A 9,387-nucleotide genomic window follows, 5' to 3' on the forward strand; every position below is an offset into this window, starting at 1 on the left:
TTCTTAACCATTTACTTGAAGACTTGAAAGCAAAAATTAGGGACTTTATTGCATCTGAGCTGTGGAACTTGAGACTTGCCCATCATTACAATCAAAGGAGTGATCTTTAGGAAAGAGTTTGGGTAGGAGTGATAAATATAGACACATACCTGGTCAGTTCGGTGTTAACCATGAAGGTGAATGCAAAACACACCATGCCAAGAGGAAAGGAAATCTCAAAGGACACCAGGAAGAGAGTAGTGAGAACACATCAGTCTGGGGAAGGCCATACAAAGTTCTCAAAAATATTTGAGAAATATCAGTCCACTGTGAGGCTATATTAAAAATATCCCCAGACCCACAAGAAAAATTATATATCAGCTAAATGCCAACCAAAATATAACTGCTGGAAATTTGCTGACCTCCCTTGCTGCATCTGCAGTAACTGTGCATGCTTCAACAATAAAAAATTACAAAACTGAATCTAAATGACATTCATGGGATGGTGGCTAGGAAGAAGCATCTGCCATTTTAACTTTGCCAGAGATGATCTGGACAAACCTGAATGTTTCTGGAGTCCAAAATTGACCTTTTATTGAATAATCAACACTGCCTATTACCAAAAGAACACTCCCAACAATCAAGCATGGTGGTGGGAATGTCAAGTTTTGGGTCTCCTCTGGACCTGGTTGAATGCACATCATCAAGTGGACCATGAATTCTGAGGTATACCAGCACACTTTTAAACAGAACATCAGGAAATCAGTCAGGGAGCTAAAGCTGGACTGAAAATGAATCTTCCAACAAGACACAAAGCATTCAACCAAATCTACCAAAGAATGGCTCAGGAGAAATAAGTTTTGTGTTTTGGATAGGCCAAGTCAAAGTTGGTCCACAATCATCGTCATAGCAACCTGAAGAACATTTCAATCTGCTAAGATTGGAACATACTTCTGAGAACTAAAGCTAATAATTTATTTTGTGTCAGTGTGTCAATGTAATATTTCAAACAGAACGACATTTCTAAGTAGGCCTACCATTTGTAATTTAGTAAAATTGGTCAGGTGTCTGAATACTTTTGCAAGGCACTGTGGAGTATGTGTAGCCTAGAGAATTGTGAAATATTTAGTTTACAGGCTAACCATTTTGCAAGCAAGCTCTGGTCGTGGGATGTTTTTCGGTTAACCCTGACTTTTTTGCATGCTGGCATTAACGCTGCAGGAAGGTGTTCACGCAAGTTTTTACGAGATTTCAGCATAGCATTCCCGGGTTTAGCTCATCAGGATTATGCCCGGCTGGTGACGTTTCTGTTAGTGGAAAAATCTAACTTTGATGAACATGTAAACCAAAAAAGCCCATTTATGTTTTGATTTCATTTACTGGTGTGGTGCGTGATCAAAGTCCGACCTGTTGCCTAAACGTATTGATTTTATGATTAGGAAAGATCTGTTAATACATTGCCGTGGATGTGCACAAAAAAAATCTAACATAAGCCTATATATTTAATTAATTTAGCGGGCAGTATCCAGAGATACGTGAGAAATATGTGTGAACAGTGTCAGGAGTCGCTAGGATCACAATAAATTCGGGGCTTAGCCCACCTACCCGCCCCGCCCGGGACAGAACGTACAGGGTTTTGAATGTACGTGCGGCCTACACGTCTATATAGTCATAATGCCCGATCGGAATTATAGATGAATAGATCAGGGGCTATTTTATTATAAAAAATGTTGGGGTCAATTTGAGATCCAGGGCTATTCATAAAAGATGCGAGGCTATAGCCACGGACGCCCAGGCCTAACGACGCCACTGAACAGTGCCAATTGTGTACATCAACCTGCTGCCTTTGACCCTATCTGCGGCCTTTGACCTTACGTTTTAACTGCTTCTGAAGCAACCACTTAAACAACCCTCTTCATCGTACATTTACGTCACACGCGAAAATACGGATAGCCAGGCTTGCATCGCACACAGCTGCTCTCTTGCAACATTTCTTGAAGTCTATAAAGTAGCACGTTTGAATGAAGGTTAAATGACCAACAATTGTTGCTGTAAAGGGAATTGTTTTTCTGTGTATGTAGGGCATGATTACTGTCAGGGAATTCGGTCTTTGCACTCACATCTTATTTTTGAAGGAGGAGTATCACTTAATAAAGAGGAAATAGATTCCTTATCTCATGATCACCATTAATAATATAAAACTGAGGAATGTCCTGTAGCTATTATTGAATATTATAGATAAATATGTTCGGTGCATTTGACAAAAAACCTTGAAACTGAAACTGTATTGCGGTCATCGTGTCACGTTGTATAGCTTGGGGAAACCTATCATAGTTCATGCTTCATTTTCTTGGCTTATAAATTCAGTAGACAAAAAATTATCTATTGATTGATGGGATCAGCATTTATTGATTTGACAATAATATATTCCAAGGTTGAAAACCTTCTTCAGCGCATAGAAGACAATGCGTGGTATTTGCATAACGTTTTTAAATGCCAAATGTAATAAGCAGAAGAGGAGAAGGGAATACTTCGGTGAATTAATTGATGCTCCTAACAGAGCTCCCGCATTCAGACGCTTGAATTGCTTGCATCATGGAGACACTGCAACCAAAAATAAGTTACAAGTACGTACTCCATACACTGGCCTTGTTCTATTTTCTATAACCTGGTTTTGTTTTCTGTATCATATGACATTTCGTTGAGGTGTGAAAAGAATCATGACATTTTGTCCGGAAACGAAAAACGATTTGATTACCTTTTTGACATTAACCAAGATGTTTAGTAATAGTTTCTGTGTATGAATACATTGCATTGATTGGATAAACCTGTATAGCAACAAGTATCCATGTAATAACCTGAGCTTTCTTCATACAAGCGTAATACGCTGACGTCAAGAAATGCGTCAAAATCCTCATGTCACACCTAAAATCATTTACCAAATGGCGTTGGTAAAATAAGCCGTTCATTTCGATCCTTTATTTCCTTATTTTTTTTTAAACTCAAACTACGATCATTTGTAGATGAGGTGAAAACGCATTCATTAAACATTTATATCCGCACTGCATAACCAATTAATAATGGAGAGTGCAGTAAAAAAAAAACTAGAGGAGATCTAATAATTTTGAATGGTAAGACGTGACCTATTTCAACATGCATTTCACGCTCATAATTCTAGCCTAATTATTGGCTTTTACTTTGGAGTTTGCACCTTTTTCATTGTTTCTTAGGGTTAAGTGTTTAGACAAGGAGCTGTTCCAGAACCAAATGAGCTGTCTCTTTCGGGTGAACGGAGCCAGAAATGCCGGCAGAAATTTGTCGGTGTGTTCATCACTAGTATTTAAAATATGTCCGCGTGTGTAGCGTACGAGTGAGACAGTGTTATTGGATTTGAGTAGGCCTCAAACATAAAATGTGACTCAAATTTCCCTTTTCATGGATTATTCGTTTTTGTTCCCCGTTTGTAATAAGCTTACGTTTTAATTTATTTGTTTTATGTACTGAGCAATTATGTTCGTAAATGTTTATACAAGTACATGTGTAGGCCTGGTCGTAAACGCAAATGCACATCCTGCGATTCAAAGCTCAAACAAGCCTATAACACAGGATGTAAATTAGCATATAAAAAGTGAAAATGTCTTTATTCTTTATATTAAGAATAGCTTATTTTTCGCCTTAACAGTTTAGGAATAGGGCTACCAATCTAGGCGTCGATTGTGAATAACCAGTAACCAAATTAAAGACTGCACATAGTGGAGTCTTTAATTGGATAGGCGTATTTACTGACGTATTGCAGGTGAGCCATTTCTATGTAAAAGTTGGATGCTTTACAGTAACTTCGTTTTTGGTAACATTATTTTTTTCCATAAAGAATCATAAGTTAACTCAAGCTTACTTCTATAAATGTATAATTTACAATAGCCTACTAATAACTGGAGTTTAATTAATCAAGATCAATGTGTTCATGCGTTAAGTAGCCTATATCAAACAGAGTATTATGATGGTAATGGTCAAATATGGCAATGTGGAAATATAATTTCACTGTGTGAACATTTTCTGAAAATGACGCTTTATCATCTTCTTGAGAATATCTTTGACATCTCATTTAGGTATATGCTTTTTGCGTATGTCCGCCTTTCCAATCTTAACGGTGAACTGTGCTCTCGTTTTCAATAAATTCCCTGTCTATAAAGTGACTGATCTACAGCTTTCGTCTAACAATGCCCTTTTTTAATTATTAGGCTCCAACCGTTCAAACTGATATTTGCGATTTAATGGAAATTGTTAGCCTAAGTAATACTTGCCTTTTAAAATGTCCTATTTTTTAATCCTATAATTAAAATAATCTTGCATTTTATTAATTGTGCAAGCACATTATTTTGTGTTGCTATGACGTTCTAAAGCTTCCTCTTTGGAAAATGGCGTAGGCCTACACGCCAGATGTTTTAAAATGACAGCGCATATAATTTATTTTTTTACAATTAGTCAAGCCTCTTAACTAGAGCGATTTACAGGAGCAATTAGTGTGAAACAATAATATAGAATAAACCAACATTGTGGTGTATTTTGGATATTTGCTATATATACTCTTAATAATAGTTATATGAACAATTTGAACCTTTTTTTATTTGTAAGAATATTAGCCATTTGGCGTATATGTATTTGTATACACACCTCTCTTTGTGATTTTAGTAATGCTTAAGTCTCCAAGTTAACACACTGAACAACATTATGAACATCAACTTTGATCACTGTCACTATCACCTACAACAAATTAATCACATTTGAAATGTGTTATTATTATATGCCACTCCTGCGAGAGGTCACCTAAAGCTTTTACCACTGTTTTTGATGCTTGCATATCGTGCATCCTCCAAACCCCTGTATTGTTTGGTGTTTCATCCCTCCCACAGGTTGCTCACACACTGTAAGAGAGAGCGTTGGATTATCTGGTGGTTGTGTTAAATTGATAACATCAGTGGATTGTCCTGCGCTCAGGATGTGCGGGTTGCTAGACCTGAAGAATATATTCAACATGAAAATAGGCAGAGATCCTGTTCGGCGGGCGCTGGATAAAGTATGAAAATGTTTGCATCCGCTAGCCTACGGTAGATCAATAAGGGCATAGCTCCGAGCGTCTGCAAAATGACTTTAATGTCATCGATGGTTTCTGAACATAGCTTTGGCTTTTCCATATCGTATCCTATTTCAAAATTCCACAGATGTCCATTGTTCCTCAAAGTAAAATTATGTTATACTATTTAACAAGACCAGCCTATATCAGGGTACATACAGTGATAATTAGTCTTCTCAATTCCACGCTCGGTAATTATTCAAGCTGAAAACGTGTTAATTCAATTGTCCGATTCAGAGCCAATATTAAAGAATTATAATGCAGATTATCGCATTAGATATAGGCCGATTTAATTCCATCGTCAAATGGAAAATCGGATGGCCGGATGCTTCTTCTTAATCTTGGTAATGGGGATAGTTGTGAGCGTAATTTTGGTAATAAAAAGTCCAGCATATTAAGTTTGAAGAGACCTAGGCACTGGCAAATGTTCTTAAATTAGCCCATATTATCCTTACATCCAGAATAGTTGCAACCATGACTCATTTATTTGCTCTTATCATCTGTTAGGGGAATGAATATGTCTACTTAAACGAAAAGGTTTATGAGACATTGGAAGAATGGAAAAGGTTCGCAAATCAGATGAAAAGACAGAACATCTATAATTGGGGACATAATAGTCAGCCAACTGAACCGATATTTACACGGTGCAGTGTGTACAGAACACAAGCTCTATTTATGTTCTCATATGATGTGGTTTCTCCATAAGAGTAAACATTACGGGAAACGGAAAGTCTTCGTTTGAAACAGAAAATTACTTAAGTAGCCTACTCACCATAGCAGGGAATGAGCGATCTGCTGTGTCCGCTTTCTTGATGAAGTTTGTTTCCTTCGGGGGGTGTTTTGCAAGAAGATTTCTGCATGAAGAGATGTTTTTTGTTAAAGGTGCCTTGTCCAGCGGTGGCATCCAATGACTGGCACTTGTGTTGGAATGTGCTCCGAAATCTTTCTCCGAAAGCCTGACCTTTGTTGGGCAGGAAAGTGGGGCTGTATTTGGTGTCACTCGTTTGGAATGTCCTAAACTGGTTCGTCGGATGATCCCTAACTTGCCGCCCAGTGGGGCTATAATATGAATCCATAGATGTCATATCGAGGTATGAGACACACGTCTCAGCGTTCACGTCTGGACATTTACGGGGATAAAAATACGTCGAAACGTTTGTCTTTCCTCTTTGGAAAGGAAGGCAATGGGAAAAACAGATATCTTTACTCCCTCTTCCATATGAACACACACAGGCTAAACACCGTCAGGCACACGCATACACTCGCACAGCAGCTGGGTTTAGTTATAAAACGATTCTGATGTTTTCAATGAACCACTCCCCAACCAAAAACTAAATCCGCCCCTTAAGGTTTAGAGGAGTAACAAAAATGTGTATTTCTACGAAAGATGCAATCCATCTTCCCAAACCAGAGCTGTGCGGACTTTTAAATCAAGACCTCTCTCAAGTGTTTTTGAAGAAATGAATGGATGAGGTCAGACTTTAAACAGAACATTTTTGTTGGAAAATGTGGGGGGAGGGGCGTTTTTGTGATTATGAATATATTACTGATTGCAAGTGAATAGCAACAAAGAGTGCGCTATTGTTTATTATCAATGGTTTAGGAAGTTGGGACGTTTTGCAGAAACTGGAATCTTGACATGGCACTATAGCCTACTAGGCCTAGCAACAGACTTACATTTCACGTCTATAGTGTGAATTGTGACAGTTGTGAGGTTTTGGTTTGAGAGTTGCTAAACGGATGTAGTCATATACCAGTATAGGGTTTCCACAACAATGTTTTATTTTCATGGAAACAACCCTCAGAAAATATTTAATATTGTTAAATTTGAGTTAGAGAATTTGATGGATTTTAAGAAAATATGCTAAGAGTATATCTCATATTTGTTTAACAAATTATATCATAATTTGTTTACTTTTTATTACAAAAATGTACCTTTCTCATGTCATCAACAGATTGGTGTTAAATCATATTGAACTTGAAATGTATCTGTGAGTCAGTCCTTTTTACTCATGGTGGTACACATTTGATGTGAATACTGTAGAATCTTTAAGCAACACGGCAGGAGGGGTGTTATAATAGCTAAGAGATGTTCTGTTGCAGACAAAGTGCCTGATACAGCCCTTGGCCATTATATGGGCTATAAACCATAAACTGCTGAGGTGCTTTATTACTCTTATAAACTGGTTATCAACAAAATTAGCACAGAAAGTCATTTTTGTCATACCCTTGGCATTTTATCTCATTTACCACAGATTTGAGCAAATCAGTTTTTTGTATTCAAACCGCTGTTTGGTGTTGAAGTAGTGTTTTCTTATTGTCAGGTTTCAGCTTATGGGTTGTTGAATCAAACACCCTGCTGTAACGATGTATAATAGAACTAAATTATATAGACTAATAGGGTAAAAAAAATATCTTATACTACAGTTAATACGTTGAAATTGATATGTTTTATATTATAATGTACTGTAGGCCTCTACTTAAATATATGAATAACAATTCACTCAAAATGTGATATATTAATCTGATTACATTAATGTTTGCCTCTACTTTAGCCACTGAATGTGCTATTTGCCTGACATCTCAAACCTTTAATTTGGAGTAAGGTCTAATTTAATGAAAAATCGTCAATTAAAATCAGCATACCCACACCCTTTCACTTAGATATCTTTTGACCCTGCGAAGTAAAATTTCAATGAAAGAAAAGAGTAAATTGATACATTTGATTTGAGCATGTAAAAAATAGGTATATTGTTGGAAAATTACTTTTAAAGTACTTCCAGACTGCAGTTGCTGTTCTTAGCTAACTAAACAGGAAAAATCAAGAACAATCATATCAAAAACAAGACAATATTTTGAATGTTCTTTTTAAGATTCATTAAATAATGATTCATGATTGGAAGTGTTTCAGACATCGTTATGCACCACCGCAGTCATTTAAAAATTTGGGGGGAGGGTTGATTGACCCTGCTGGTTAGTCATGTTTTTTTTTCTATTGGGAAAATGTCCATACATTTCTTGGTTGCCACCATAATTGTTCATTTAGAAAATGTTGTTGAATCATCTTAGCTGAGCAAGTAATTCCACAAAAATGATTTTGACAAAGTTTAACTTTTTTGTCATTTTGAAAACATTGTAATGTGATGTGATGAGGTTAGACCTCTAAAAGGATTCTTGATATGTCATCAGGAAGTCCTTATGCTAAGTAATCCACTTGTTCAGAGAAAAAACTCATTATTTTATAGCAATCCTGTTTTTTTGGTGATAAAGTTTGGGGCTAAACAGCCCCTCTCCTTTGGGGCAGAATGCCTGGGAATTTTGCAGTTGGGAATATATTGGTAGAATTATACCATAACATTTGCTGAAATGTAACTAACGCTACAGCCTAATATAAGTAGCCTAATGTAAGTAGTATTTAGTTTAATAGTTAGTTTACTGAGCATGTATTAGCATTTAATGTAATCAACAGGCACTGATATTTAACCCTTTGACGCGTATTATCACACCAGTGTGATTAGAACATATTGTTTAGAACACACCATTAGAACGTCTAGGTACGACCAAGGTTTTATTTACTCACTTTTAGCTCAAACAGTGTTTATAACTCTTTCCTCACTGTAATTGTTGAAGACCACACTTTGATATTAACCAGGTAGCAACCATTCAAATCAGGACACTGACATACCAACAGGCAGCCAACACTAGCAGTTATATTTTTCTACTGCATCATCTTACCATTTCCTGGAAGAGCTGACAACTGGTCAAAATCATTGTGTAAAAACTTTCTAGAAGTTATGTTACCCGTTTGTGGGCGCCGCTATGCTTTTTTTCCAACCAAAGATAAAGAAAGGTGAGTAACTATGAGACCTGACTGTCATTTACATTTGCCAGTCTTTCGGACAGATTTGCCATCCTGGGAAAACTATGATTTGTCCCAATATATCACTGAAAAAATAACTATTATTTCAATAATATTTATAACACGCAATGAAATCACTTGTACTGGATATAGACACTTAATAGCGCATTTTAAAGTTTAAAATCATTGCGACCCATCTCTGTTTGCCTCACAATAGTTTGATCCATAGCTCAGCATAGACACATCATGTAGATATAACAACATTGCATCTGTTGCTGGTGGCTGGCTTTCAGTAACTAGTTCAAACAAAGGATATGTTAGACTTTTTTTTTTACTTCCACCGCTCAATACAATAGGACACATTTCGAACCGTCACCAATCTTCATTTTCGCTGTACTGAATTACAGATCACACT

Source organism: Esox lucius, chromosome 2 (assembly GCF_011004845.1).
Source record: "Esox lucius isolate fEsoLuc1 chromosome 2, fEsoLuc1.pri, whole genome shotgun sequence".
NCBI classification, from domain to species: domain Eukaryota; kingdom Metazoa; phylum Chordata; class Actinopteri; order Esociformes; family Esocidae; genus Esox; species Esox lucius.